The sequence below is a fragment of the Trichechus manatus genome, unplaced genomic scaffold (genome assembly GCF_000243295.1).
Source record: "Trichechus manatus latirostris isolate Lorelei unplaced genomic scaffold, TriManLat1.0 scaffold00059, whole genome shotgun sequence".
Taxonomy (NCBI): Eukaryota; Metazoa; Chordata; class Mammalia; order Sirenia; family Trichechidae; genus Trichechus; species Trichechus manatus.
The window spans coordinates 2,684,985-2,699,152 of record NW_004443995.1 but is presented as its reverse complement, the minus strand read 5'-3'; the positions used below and the strand labels follow the sequence as shown (position 1 = coordinate 2,699,152).

The 14,168-nt window shown below is 38.8% G+C and overlaps 1 pseudogene; it reads left to right on the top strand.

The window, feature by feature from the left end:
- Window positions 1–13,787, top strand: part of LOC101357473 (toll-like receptor 2) — a 15,313-nt pseudogene extending 1,526 nt beyond the window's left edge.
- Window positions 13,788–14,168: the final 381 nt, after the last annotated feature.

Sequence of the window (14,168 nt, the reverse complement as noted above, 5' to 3'; positions counted from 1 at the left end):
AAAAGAAGCCCACAGCCACCAGAAGAAAGGAAATAATAAAGATCAGAGCAGAAATAAATGAAACAGAGAATAGAAAAACAGTAGAAAGAATCAACAAAATCAAAAATTAGCTCTTTGAAAGGATCAACAAAATTGACAAACCACTGGCAAAACTGACAAAGAAAAACAGGAGAGGAAGCAAATAACCCAAATAAGAAATGAAATTGGAGACATTACAACAGACTCAACTGAAATAAAAAGGATCATAACATAGTACTATGAAACATTGTACTCCAACAAAATTGAAAGCTTAGAGGAAGTGAACAAATTTCTAGAAACACACTACCTACATAAACTAACACAAACAAAAGTAGAAAATCTGAACAGACTCATAACAAGAGTACTACTCAAACTATTACAGAACATAGAAAAGGAAGGGATACTTCCAAATTCATTCTACAAAGCCAGCATAACCATGATACCAAAACCAGGCAAAGACACCACAAAAAAAGAAAATTACAGATCAATATCTCTTATGAATATAGATGTGAAAATTCTCAATAAAACTGTAGCCAACAGAATTCAACACCATATTAAAAAAAAAAAAAACAACAACCAAGTGGGATTCATACCAGGTATGCAAGGATGGTTCAACATTAGAAAATCAGTCAACATAATCCACCACATAAATAAAAGAATCACATACCCATCTCAATTGATGGATAAAAGGCATTACTGATAAAAACTCTCAGTAAAACAGGAATAGAAGGGAAATTCCTCAACATAATAAAGGGCAACTATACAAAATCAACAGCCAACATCATCCTCAATGGAGAGAGGTTAAAAGCATTCCCCTTGAGAACGGGAACAAGGCAAGGATGCCCTTTATCACCATTCCTATTTAAGATTGTGCTGGAAGTCCTAGCTGGAGCAATAAGGCAAGACAAAGAAATAAAGAGCATCCAAATTGGTAAGGAAGAAGTAAAACTATCCCTATTCACAGATGATATGATACTATACATAATGAATCCTAAAGACTTCACAAGAAAACTACTGGAACTAATAGGAAGATTCAGCAGAGTATCAGGATACAAGATAAAGGTACAAAAATCAGTAGGATTCCTATACACCAATAAAGAGAACTCTGAAAAGGAAGTCAGAAAAGCGATACCATTTATAATAGTCCCTAAAAAAAATAAAATACTTAGGAATAAATCTAACCAGGGATGTAAAGGACTTATATAAAGAAAGCTACAAAACACTACTGAAAGAAACCAAGAGACCTACATATATGTAAAAACATACCATGTTCATTGATAGGTAGACTGAACATAGTGAAAATGTCAATTCTACCCAAAGCAATCTACAAATATAATGCAATCCTGATTCAAATAAGAACAGTATTCTTTAATGAGATGGAAAAACTAATCATCAACTTTATGTGGAAAGGAAAGAGGCCCTGAGAGGCCCCAGATAAGTAAAGCATTACTGAAGAAGAAAAACAAAGTAGGAAGCCTCAGAACCTGACCTTGCTATGGTAGTCAAAACAGCGTGGTGTTTGTACAATGACAGACACACTGACCAATGGAACAGAGTTGAGAACCGAGAGGTAAACCCATCCACCTGCAGTTACCTGATCTTTGACAAAGGCCCAAAGTCCATCAAATGGGGAAAAGATAGTCTGTTTAACAAATGGTGCTGGCAAAACTGTATATCCATCTGTAAAAAAACTGAAACAAGACCCGCATCTCACACCATACACAAAAACTAATTCAAAATGGATCAAAAGCCTAAATATAAAACCAAAAGCTGTAAAGATCATGGAAGAAAAAATAGGGTCAACACTAGGGGCCCTAATATATGGCATAAAGAGGATATTGTTGTTGTGTGCTGTCGAGTTGATTCTGACTCATAGCAACCCTATAGGACAGAGTAGAACTGCCCCACAGGGTTCCAAAGAGCAGCTGGAGGACTCGAACTGCTGACCTTTTTGTTTGCAGCCTGAGCTCTTAACCACTGTGCCACCAGGGCTCCAATGCTCATCAAAAGACTTCACCAAAAGAGTAAAAAGAGAACTTACAGATTGGGAAAAAATTTATGGCTGTGACATACCCGACAAGGACCTAGTCTCTAAGGTCTATAGGAAAATCCAACACTTCTACAATAAAAAGACAAATAATCCAATTAAAAAATGGGCAAAGGATATGAACAGACACATCACCAAAGAAGACATTCAGAAGTTAACAGACACATGAGGAAATGCTCGTGATCACTAGCCATTAGAGAAATACAAATGAAAACTACGATGAGACACCATCTCAGCCCAACATTACCTGCATGAATCAAAAAAACAGAAAATAACAAATGTTGGAGAGGTTGGGGGAGATTGGAACTCTTATGCACTGCTGGTGGGAATGCAAAATGGTACAACCAATTTAGAAAGTGATATGGTGCTTCCTTGAAAAACTGGAAATAGAAATACCATAGGCTCCAACAATCCCACTCCTAGGAATATATCCTAGAGAAATAAGAGCCGTCACACGAATAGACGTATGCACACCCATGTTCGTTGCAGCATTATTTACAGTAGCAAAAAGATGGAAACAAACTAAGTGCCCATCAACAGATGAATGGATAAACAAACTGTGGTATATACACACAATGGAATACTATGCAACGATAAAGAACAATGATGAATCTGCGAAACATAACATGGATGAATCTGGAGGACATTATGTTGAGTGAAAAAAGTCAATTACAAAAGGACAAATACTGTATGAGACCACTATTATAAAAACACATGAAAATGTTTCCACACAGAATGAAGAAATCTTTGATGGTTATGAGGGAGGGGTGGGGAGAGGAGGGAAAAACACTAACTAGATAAAAGATAAGTGGTAACTTTGGTGAAAGTTAAGACAGTACACAATACTGGGGAAGTCAACACAATTTGAATAAGGTAAGGTCATAGAAGCTTCACAGGCACATCCAAACTCCCTGAGGGACTGAGCTGCTGGACTGAGGGCTGGGGACCATGGTCTCGGGGGACATCTAGCTCAATTGGCATAACATAGTTTATAAAGAAAATGTTCTACATCTGACTGTGGTGAGCAGTGTCTGGGGTCTTAAAAGCCTGCAAGCGGCCATCTAACATACATCTATTGGTCTCATCCCAGCTGGAGCAAAGGAGAATGAAGAGAACAAAAGACATAAGGGAAAGATTAGCCTAAAGGACTAATGGACTACAACTACCAGCAACCTCCAACAGACTGAGCCCAGAACAACTAGATGGTATCCGGTTACTACCACCGACTGCTCTGGCAGGGATCACAGTAGAGGGTCCCAGACAGAGGGAGAAAAATGTAGAACAAAATTAAAATTCACACAAAAAACAAACCAGTCTTGCTGTTCTGACAGAGACTGGAGAAACCCTGAGAGTATGGCCCCAGACACCCTTTTAACTCAGTACTGAAGTCACTCCTGAGGTTTACCCTTCAGCCAAAGATTAGACAGGTCTATAAGGCCAACAATAACACGTGCAAGGGACATGCTTTATATATAGTTCAATCATGTATAAGAGACTATAAGTGAAGTGAAGCCCAAAAGTGAAGACAAGAAGGCAGGAAGTGACAGGAAAACTGGACAAACAGAAACAGGAAACCTAGGGTGGAGAAGGGGAGTGTGTTCACACATCGTGGGGTTGGCAACCAGTGTCACAAAACAATTTGTGTATTAACTGTTTAATGAGAAACTAATTTGCTCTGTAAACTTTTACCTAAAGCACACACACACACACACACACACACACACAAAAGATAATTCAAACTATTAAACACATCGAAAAATTGAAGGAAAAAAAAGTAACAGCACACTCAATTCTGGCTGATTTAAAGAATACAGAATAATGTTGAGGAGTGTTACCACTCTCTGGACTCCAGGAGATGCCCTTCCAGACCAATGCCTGTACCACATGGAAGCTCCCTGCCTCACCAGAATTTACCACATGGAAGCGTACCCTGCCCACCCCCTCAACTTAGATCACTCCTGGGGGAGGGAGGGGTGGATTACCTTGAGTGGGACCAAGTATTACCCACAGAAACGGTAAGCGACTAAGCTACCTTAATTTGGCAAGTTTTTTATTACTCAGAAAAGGGAGTTTAAAAGTTAAGCAAATTTCAATTAGGCAGGGATAAGGAAAGTGATATTTTTGTACACTCTGGAGATTATAGTTATGAACTTCATACCTGATATATAAATGTTGTTAGGTGCTGTCGAGTTGGCTTGGTTCATAGTGACCAATGTACAACAGAACAAAAGGGATATATATAGTATAAACTGATACCATTTTATTACTTCTATGTTTATCTATGATAAATGTAACTGATATTGATGCTCATTGTGTGTAATTTCATCTTGATTTAATGTTGGTTGTGCCTCAATAGCTTGTTTAAAAAAAAAAAAAAAGAGAGAGTTCAGAAAGTTTTCCAAGAATATGACTTAAAGTTAGGATAAAGCTCATGTGAAATCTGACTCCAAAGTCCAGCGCTTTACATGGAGAGGGTTGTCTGAGGCAAAGCTGTTCCACAAATGAAGCTTTCATCAAGTGGGTTCCTTCCCCTCTTTGGGGACCCTGGTGGTACAGAGGTTAAGCATTCAGCTGCTAACCAAAAGGTTGGCAGTTCGAATCCACCAGCCACTCCTTGGAAACTCTATGGGGCAGTTCTACTCTGTTCTATGGGTCATATGAGTCGGAATCGACTCGACAGCAGCAGGTTTGGTTGTATTTTGGTTTCCCCCTTTCTCCAACCCTTCCTCTTTCCCAGAACTTGGTATTCTCTACTTCAGAGGGAATCATGCTTCTTCCCAAATACTTTTTCCTTTACTGTCCTACCTGAACCCGCCCAAGACAATACCATCTGCTCCAAAGCTTCTCCTCCACCTATGCCATCAATACTGTCAATTCTTGAGAGCAACTGAAGCTCATCTAATTGTTCAGAAGAAAACAGCATAATTGCCCTAATTCATATTAACGTGTGAATGACTGAAAACCCAATAATACTTACATTCCTTAGTGTACTTGCCATTTTACCAAAGGGGCTTATTAATCTAAATAAACCCTTTCTGTGGTACAATTTCAATAGAAAATTCTTGGCCAGTTAGTCCTTTCCAGGTCCCTCAAGGAATAACTCTTTCTTGATAATGTCTGTCTCTTCAAAGTAAAACTACAGGGAGGGTCAGTAATTTTATATTTGGTCTACATCAATGTGATGGTTAAGGTTGTGTGTCGACTTGGCTGGGCCATGATTTCCAGTGGTTTTGCAGTTATGACGTAGTTTAGAAGTTATGTAATGATGTGATTTGGCAGTTATGTAATGCTGTAATTAACTCCATGATGAGATCTGCTGTGAGTATTCAATCACTTGGAAGGGAGTGTCATGCATTGAACTGTGTCCCCTAAAAATATATGCCAACTTGGCTAGGCGATGATTCCCAGTATTGTGTGATTGTCCTCCGTTTTGTGATCTGATGTAATTGTCCAATGTGTTGTAAATCCTAATCTCTGTCTGTGATTAATGAGGCAAGATTAGGTTATCTTAAAGAGGATTAGAGTGGGATGCAACACCCTTACTCAGTTCACAGCCCTGGTCAGATGTAAGGGGAGTTTCCCTGGAGGGTAGCCTGCATCACCTTTTATCTTACAAGAGATGAAAGGAGAGAGAAGTGAGCAGAGAGGGGAGGGACCTCATACCACCAAGAAAGAAGCGCCAGGAGTGGAGCTTGTCCTTTGGACCCACGGTCTTTGCACTGAGAAGCTCCTAGAGCAGGGGAAGATTGACAACAAGGACCTTCCTCCAGAATTGACGGAGAAAGAAAGACTTCCCCTGGAGCCAGCACCCTGAATTTGGACTTCTAGCCTCCTAGAGAGAATAAATTTTTGTTTGTTAAAGCCATCCACTTGTGGTATTTCTGTTATAGCAGCACTAGATAACTAAGACAGGGAGTTTCCTTGGGGCTATGGCCTGTCTCTAGAATAAAGGGATGGATGTTCTAGCAAGGTTCTGACTCTGGATCCTGTATCCAGCTCATCATCATCTGACCTCTGGTTCTTGGACTTGAGCTAGTAGCTTACCTGCTGATCTTGGGATTTGTCCGTCTCTGCAGCCTGCCAACCAGAAGCCTGCTGTCTTACCTGCCGATCTTAGATTGATCAGCCTCTGTAGCCTGTGAGCCAGCGACCTGCTGTCTGACCTACCAATCTTGGGTTCATCAGCCCCTGTGGCTACATGAGTCAGGAGAAGCCTCCAGCCTGATGCCTGACCCATGGGCTCAGGACTTGCCAATCTCTACAACTGCATGAACCATTTCCTTGAGATAAATCTTTCTCTCTCTCTCTCCATATACATTTCACTGGTTTTGCTTCTCTAGAGAACCCAGCCTAAGACAATCAGGTAAGGTCTTCCCCCCTTTGATTTATGCCTATAGTGAGCTAGAAGACAGACAGGTTTGGGACCTGATTTTTTTTAATAGGCAATTGTTACACATAAATTTTCCTTGAGAATCAGCTTAAAATCTTAGAAAAAATTGTTTTGAGGAAAGGTGGGGAAAACAATCTCTCCAGATGTCTGCATTGTCTTCACATTGTTTAAATTTCTGTCAGAATTTTTATTCTGTGCCAACACAACTTTGAGGTGCTACAATTTCATGTGTCTAAAAGTTCCTTCTGTCCATTGACCTACAATTCCCCTTTCACATCTCGATCACTCTCGTAATTTTATACTTCTGTCAAGCTATTATTATTTATACTGAAAATGCAACAGTTAATGTGCTCGGCTGCTAACTGAAAGGTTGGAGGTTCGAGTCCATCCAGAGACTCCTCAGAAAGCCCTGGCGATCTACTTCTGAAAAATCAGCCATTAACAACCCTATGGGGTAACCATGAGTTGAAATTGACTCAATGTCAAGTGTTTTTCATTTTATCACTTATATCAACAGATAGCTTTTGTTTCTCCACTTGATTTTCCATAAAATAAGTACATTTTTTCTTTGGGCTCTACTTACAAACCAGTTGATATCTAGCACTTAAATGTGCCAAAAAAAAAAAAAAAACAAAAAAACAAAAAAAACCACTGCTGTCGAGTCGACTCCAACTCATAGCAACCCTATAGGACAGAGTAGAACTGCCCCACAGAGTTTCCAAGGAGCATCTGGTGGATTTGAACTCCCAAATTGTTGGTTAGCACCTGTAGCACTTAACCACTGTGCAAACAGGGTTTCCTTAGATGTGCCAGGCAGTGTTTAAGTTCTTTCCACAGGTACCCTTCCTAGTTTTCACAACAACCCTAAGGAGTTCATTTTATAGAGATAATGAGTTACATGGTCAAGATCACACAGTTAACTAAAGGGCCCAGAGACTCCATTCATAAACACTACACTGCACACCTCTCTGTTTTACTTTCATGTTGTTAGAAATGTTTATAAACCATTTTGAAATATTATTTCTTACAAAAAAAAAAAAACAGTATGGCATCCTAACATTCTAAAACCAAGTCTATACAGTTTGACAAAATGAGAAGCGAAGGTGGGACTAAGACCCCATTATACCCTTGGCATACTCAAGGTTGGTGTGGTGATATTCCTGCTGTTCCCTAGTCACTAGGCGATGCCATCACTAATCTGGACAGATTCTATGGGTGTCTTAGTCATCTAGTGCTGCTATAATAGAAATATCACAAGTGGTATTTTTTTTAAACAGCACTAGTTTATTATCTATTCCTTATGTATTACCTCAAACAATCTAAACATATACAAAAATTTGGAATGTTGAATAAATGCTGATCAGTAAAATATTACATAGCTGCTAAAGTACAATAAATCAATATTAAAATGTTTAATTCTATTTATGACCATGTTTGTATTTGAAAAAATTTTTTTCAGTATTATACACATTTTCAAGTCCAATCCAAAGAAGTCAGATATTATTAACAAAATAAATATGTGGAGAATTTTAGAATTTCATTGATTCAGATGAACTGATGATTCCTGAATGAATTATCATAAAACTTTAGCTTGTGTAAACAATTCTATATGTAATAAATTACTCTGATCATATAATTTTTACTGCTTTAAAATTTTAGGGTAAGAAATTTTAAACATAGTTACTAAAAATAAGACAGTTCTGGCTTTGAAGATTTGCTCTATAAAACTTATTAAAATAAAGTCAGTTATTGGTATGGGCCTTAATACAAACTATTCAACAGTATACAAACTAAAAACTTCTTTACTTCCTAGAAAGAGTTAAATTATTACTCTTCTATTCAAATCAGAAACTTTATTACTACAACAAAAATTCTAACGAGTTCTTCCTTTTTGAGCAAAACAACCTCATTATTTTATTTTTTCCAATATTTTATAAGAAAACTTAGGCTATTAATTTAAGTGGAAAACTTTCTTGGCTTTTAACAACAGGAGTTTATTCTCTCACAGTCTAGTAGGCTAGAAGTCCAAATTCAGGGTGCCAGCTCCAGGGGAAGGCTTTCTCTCTCTGTCGGCTCTGAAGGAAGGTCCTTGTCATCTATCTTCCCCTGGTCTAGGAGCTTCTCAGCACATGGACCCCAGGTCCAAAGGATGCACTCTGCTCCCAATGCTGCTTTCTTGGTGATACGAAGTCCCCGTCTCTGTGCTCACTTCTCTCTTTTATATCTCAAAAGAGATTGGCTTTAGACAAAATCTAATCTTGTAGATTGAGTCCTGCCTCATTAACATAACTGCCACTAATCCCACCTCATTAACATCATAGAGGCAGAATTTACAACACATAGGAAAATCAGATAACAAAATGGTGGACAATCAAACAATACTGGGAATCATGGCCCAGCCAAATTGATACACATATTTTTGGGGGGACACAATTCAATCCATGACAGTGGAGGTAGTGGCATCTTGACTCAGGAAATAGAAGGGTGACTTTGAGCAGAACAAATGACTTTTTAGTCCTTTTCCCCTAGGACAAATGTTCCCATTCTTTGCAGCCTTAGTCAACAACAATTTGATTAGACTGGCTGATCCCATAGTAAACTATAGGTAGTACTAAGTTACTGTACTTTAAATCCCACAGTCTTTCTTAATATGAAGTTTAAATCCTAGGGCCTTTCTCATATGAAGCTATTATTAATGGCTAACAGTGAGCATTTACCAGGTTCTGGGTACTGTATTTGGGATAAGAATCATCATCCCCATTTGATAGATATGAAAACTGAGTCTTGTGATCTCCTCAGTCATAAAGCTAACACATGGAAGATCCAAGATTTGAACCCAAGTCTATCCAACTGTAAAGCACCTGCCCTTAAGACTGCTCCCACAATGCTGCAGAGGATGGGCATGACTGAGCTGTGCTGAGCCCTGGGAATCTGGGATATGGGCCACAGTTAATCACTGCCCTGAGTCAATCCAGAAGCTGATTTATGACAGTGATTTATAATGAGTCCTTAAGAGCCAGTATAGCGTGTTTTTGAGATCCCGTAATTTAGTGTGCATGCAAGAAATAACTGAAAAGCTGCAATGAAGATTTCTCACTATGATGCAGGCCAGGAATGATGATGATGATAATAAGAACAACCACTGAGCTCCTTCTGTGTGCTAGGCATTCTATTAAAGCACGTTACATGTATAATTTCATTTAACCAGGAAGGAAAACCAGCTGGTATTTGAGTGGTATCCTATACTTAAGTCATTCTTCAATCATCATTTAACGTCCTTCTTGAACTTAAAATAGCAGATGACATTGTTTCAGGGAAAGTTTGTTTTTGCTTAAGATTCTCATATGAAGCAGTCTTACCTGAATTGTGCAATGCATTTGGGCAACATTCATACAAAGAAAACTGGCAACATAAAGGGTACATATACACACATATACTATAAAAAATTCAGCTTTTTGTATTATTTGAATAGTTGGTCACATTCTCAGTGAATAAACGTTTCAATATATAAGATAAATATTTCAACGCATGCTTCTACAAACAGAAAAATTTTAACTTAAAAAATATAAACTAAGTATACAATTAAACATTTTAAATTGGAATTACAAGCCTGACATTTACTCTAATAAGCCACATTCTTTTAAGCGTGACAAATCTTAAAAAATAACAAGTATTCATGGATTCTTTAAAATAATTAATACAAATATTAGTTATAAATCTTCTAGGGGTTGTATCCAAAAACTTTTTTGGGCTCTACAATTGCTAAGAAGACAACCTTCCAGGCACTGAGAGATATTTACACACGTTGAAAACCATTACATCGTCACAAATAATTTGGAGACTTCTTTCTCAGATAGTTGGCCAGAGATCTTGGCCAAGAAGCTGGCAGTATTCTTGTCTGCGACTCTGACTGGGACACACTGAACCCTAGTTATAGATTATAACAAGGATTTAATCTAAAGGAAGCAGTGGCAACATGGCTCATGTCCCTGAATTTGAGTCATATCATGCCCTAATTTTTCTATTCACTAATAGAAGTCAGTAACCCCTGCCCAGACTGCCACATCACATGGTTGGATTTAGCAGTAATTTGGGCCTTAAGAAGATATTAAAATGTCTTTTCCAACGTGCTTCAAATTACTTGCGCTTGATCAAATTCTGCCTTCATAGTCTTCTTGCCTGATGAGACCATACAATCATTATGGATATTAAAATGATACCAGTCGCTCATGGTTTTGTCTGACTGTATGGTTAAAATAAAGCATTATATCTCTTCATTTCTGTATTTAAACAAGGTCAGCTGCTGTGTGGTGGGGGTAGGAAGTCAGCCAGGACAAGGAGCCAGTAGTCAGGCTTCTCTCCCTTGCAACCCACCATGTGCCTGCAAGGGCCATTTCAGATGTTTACACTCCCTTCCTCCAGGACTCATCAATATTTTTTCAAAATAATTTATTTTTTGTTGTTGTTGAAAATATACACAGCAAAACATACACCAATTCAACAATTTCTATGTGTATAATTCAGTGACATTGATTACATTCTTCAAGTTGTGCAACAATTCTCACCCTCCTTTTCCCAATTATTCCTCCACCATTAACATAAACTCACTGCCCCCTAAGCTTCCTTCCCAATCTTTTGAGTTACTGTTGTCAATTTGACCTCATATACTTAGTTCTTTAAAAGAGCACAATACTCAAGGCAGACGTTCCTTACTAATTAAGCTAACTGTTGTCTGCTAACCTATACTCTCAAAAGGCATGTCAATCAATCACTTAACAAGTATTAATTGAGTGCCTAGTATGTCCTAGAGGCTGGGGATACCTCAGTGGAAAAAGAAGACTAAAATCCTTGCCCTCATGAAATTTATATTCAGCAGATGTGCGTGAATCTGGAAGCTCATTTTCTGCAGTCTGATAGAATTCTTGCAGCAGATGAAAATTATTTGCATTGCCTTTGGGAGTCTTGCATATTTGGACCAATCCTACAACAACTTATTTATTATCTGCATGATTTTGTCTTTTTCTTTTGGGATAGTCCATCAAAGAATCTTGAGAATCTTCTTCTATTTTCAAATTTTAGATTCCTGAAATAATTACAAGTTTTCTAAACTACAACAAGAACAACAAAAAACAAACAGGACTTTTCTGGACTTTCTGTTCTGAGTTAACTTAAGATTGATGTTTCTAATTCCCAGAGATATAAACCAAGAAGGCTGAATTCAATGTAGAAAATCCCTCACCTGGGTTGACATATGAAGCAGTCTTCCTCTGAGAGGTTTTGATTGATTTTTCAGGTTTCCAAAAATGTTTGGAAGTGAGAAACACTTCTCTTCATATGAGATGAGAGGAAGAGAATCTTACAGTCAGGCCCATAGTGAAAAAAAACTAATATTAAGACAAGTCGAAGTAATAAAACAGTGTTGTTGTTAGATGCCGTTGAGTAAATTTTGACTCAAAGTAACCGCATGTGACAGAGTAGAGCTGTCCATAGGGTATTTTTTGGCTCTAATAGTTACAGAAGCAGATCGCCAAATCTTTCTCCTGTGGAACCACTGGGTGGGTTCAAACCCTCAACCTCTTGTTTAGCAGCCCAGCTTCACAGATGCGTCACCAGTGCTGCTTAATAAAACAATAGGATTTACAAATCAGATGTTGGAGGTAGAACTGGAAGACTGTGTGCTTCAGGGAAACGGAAAATAGAACGGCTGAGATTCCATTAACAGACCAGGCCCAATGGAAACTATAATAAACACAGAGTTTAGCCATGGAAATTTTCCATGATGACATACTTTAAAGATGTGTCTTTCCTTTTTTATTAACTAAAGATATTCACAGTTGAAAGTGCCAAGGTCTGCTTACTGCCATATTCCCTGTCACAATATTTAAAATCACCAGGATACTAAGATCTCAGTAAAAAGTTGATAGTGAAGGATAATTGAAACATTCAGTTATAAGAATGGCTGGCATTCCCTTTATACCTTGATTTTAAGACAAAATCATCTGCAAGCTCCAGAAATGTTGCTTACTCTAGAAAACCCTGACTAACCTTAATCTTGGATAGTACACACTTGGTTCTTCACCTAACATTTATCAGGGGCCAGAAAATGTGAAACACTCAAATTTATCCAACAGAAATACATAATTTAACACAAAATGTTCCCCAGACACTAGACATATTAGATATCAGCAATATAAAAACAATTCTGACTCATCAGCAATATAATGTTTAATTTTGCCACAACTCAAAAAACTTTACATTTCTAGATATGTTGAAGAACCTATCAGATTCCACCTTTTTACCCACATTACTGACCTTGAGAGTAAGCAAGATAATATTATAATAACACTTTATCTCTAAAGAGCAACTTGATTCTTTTCAGAAACTGAAGACTTGGCTCCTGTGAATTTCCATCTTCACTCAGGAGCAACAAGCCCTGACTGATTGGCCAGAAAACTACCTGTGTGACTCTCCATCCCACGTGTGGGGCCAGGGAGTTCAGGACACATGCCTCTTGGTTGCTGAATGCCACAGGACAGCCCTGGTGTCTGCTGTGTGCTGTGCCCTTCTTCTGTTCATCCTGCCACCGTCTCCATGGGCTGTGGTACATGAAAATGATGTGGGGCTGGCTCCAGGCCAAAAGGAAGCCCAAGAAGGCACCCAACAGGGACATCTGTTATAACGCCTTTGTTTCTTATAGTGAAAGGGATTCTTACTGGGTGGAGAACCTTATGGTACAGAAGCGGGAGAATTTCGACCCCCCTTTAAGTTATGTCTTCATAAGCGGGACTTTGTTCCTGGCAAGTAGATTATTGACAATATCTTGACTCCATTGAAAAGAGTCACAAAACCGTCTTTGTGCTTTCTGAAAACTTTGTGAAGAGTGAGTGGTGCAAGTATGAACTGGACTTCTCCCATTTTCGTCTCTTTGATGAGAACAATGATGCTGCCATTCTCATTCTTCTGGAGCCCATGGAGAAGAAAGCCATTCCCCAGCAGTTCTGTAAACTATGAAAGATCATGAGTACCAAGACCTACCTGGAGTGGAACACTAATGAGGCTCAGCAGCAAGGGTTTAAGTTGAAGAGTAATTCTAATTTTTAAAACGAAAATATCTATAAAAGGAAATCTTCTCAGTTTTCAAAACTTGGTTCTACCCTGGTTTAGAATTTTGTTATTATTATTTTGTACAGGCAGTAATAAGTACTATTCTTCAAAAATTACAGCTGTTGCTTCTGGCAACATGGCACTAGGCAGATGCACCATGCCATCCCTCCACAGCAAAGATCCAAAAAACTAAGCCAAACAGAGAAAACGGCAATCCTGAAATCCTAAAACATCAAATGAAGAGATAAAGAACTCAGCCAAGCACCAAATGGAGTGAGAAAACTGACAGAGAACGGAGAGTGAAGAGAGGTTCATGCAGAGGTCCCCTATCAGCTAATGCAGCATGGATCTGCCATCTTGGACTCCTATCAGAGACCAGCAAATAGGGGGTACGAGAAAGCAGCTTCATGGAGCTTCCAGCAGGAGACAGAACAACCGGTAACTGGAGATATACGCTTTCCCACCCCCACCCTTCTTCACCTCCACTCGGCCTCCTCTGCTTCCCACAGCCACAGTCTCTTGGCCAGGAAGCACCGGCTGCTTGGATTCCACCTGCCTGCACTGGCCAACTCCCTGAGTGCCATTTGTTGGCCGCTGGTGTTGCTTCTT